The sequence below is a fragment of the Humulus lupulus genome, chromosome 5, assembly GCF_963169125.1.
Source record: "Humulus lupulus chromosome 5, drHumLupu1.1, whole genome shotgun sequence".
Classification (NCBI taxonomy): domain Eukaryota; kingdom Viridiplantae; phylum Streptophyta; class Magnoliopsida; order Rosales; family Cannabaceae; genus Humulus; species Humulus lupulus.
The window spans coordinates 62,576,965-62,578,384 of NC_084797.1; positions in this window are offsets into that span (position 1 = coordinate 62,576,965).

The following is a 1,420-nucleotide window of genomic DNA, read 5'->3' on the forward strand; positions in this document are numbered from 1 at the left end:
CCTAGTTGCTCATGTTGTAGGTAAGGGCAAGGAAAAGGCTAGGCAGTGAGAGTCAGAGTTTGCTTGTGAAAGTGTCTTGACCTTTGGGGAGTCTGCACTTTCAAAATGACAATTTTAATTATGTTTAAGCTATTTTTTTACTACAATTCTTTAAAGTTATTAATGTAAATATTTTTAGTGTGTACATACATTACATTAAAAAAAAAACTTAATATGGATTTTTGAGACCTTTTCAATGTTATAAATGGTTTAATTTGTGCAAAATTAGTGTTAGCATTTGTGGTTCGTTATAGTTACCACTCTCATTTTAGTTATCCCCATTGGAAAAATAGAGAGAAAAAGTAGATAAAGAAATAAGTAGAAGAAGAGAGGACTTGCTCTCCATAGTTTAGGCCTAGGCATTCTAAGATCAAGGGTAAGTTTTGATGTTTATTTGTTGATGATGATGGTATCTTATATGTTCTGTGTTATGAGCGTCAAAGTGTTCGAATTGTTCTTGGTGTTTCTCACTTTGATGTGATAAATATTATTGATAATTGATGTTAGTTCCAAGTTTTGATCTTCATATATGTTTGAGGAATAATGAATGAATGATCTTGGAAGATAGATCTAAGTGTTTTGAAAATTCTTGAGGTAGTTATTATTTTTGATATGGTGGTTACCATTTTAAAGCACCAATGTTGACATTAATGGTGGGTGGGTGGTGATGAGTTGGTGCAAGGGGACGGGTTTCGTAACTTAGAGCTTGGGAATATTTTCAAGAACTTAGAAAATATTTTAAGACTAGGAAAATTATCCAAAAGAGCTTAGGGCTGGAGATTCGGCCTTGGGGCACGGGATTTGGACTTAGAGCTCATGAGTTCATATCTTGAGAATTACTTGGACTTTAGACACGATATTTCAGACATAGGTTAAGAATAAATTATTATTGAGGAAAGAAATCATCTGAGTTCAATTAGGGTTTTAGAGAGGGGTATTTTGATCATTTTACTGCGAGGGCTCGAGTTTGAGCCAATTTTGGGAATCGGGTTTCGGGATAGGATTTTCTTAAATTCATTTATTAACAGACTTAGTAAGAGCATAAACTATATTATTTGTCCTATTTTTGAATTATATTACATACAAGTGATCGTCACTTGAAAAGGGAAGTTTCTTTGCTAAGGACTCATGGTAAGAAAGTCTACACTTAATTAGTTTAAGATTTATGGAATAAATGTTTAGTATGATGCAAGAAATTTTTATAGGATTGTATATATGACTTATATGGTTTGATGAATGAAATGCTAAGAATGCTTGCAAATGACGAATGCAATACTATGTAAGCTTGCTATGATGAGTGCAATATGTTTTTTTTTCTGCATGGTCAAGATTTTGTAGATGTGGGTACCCATCTAGTCGTATAAAGGATCGTCATCATGGA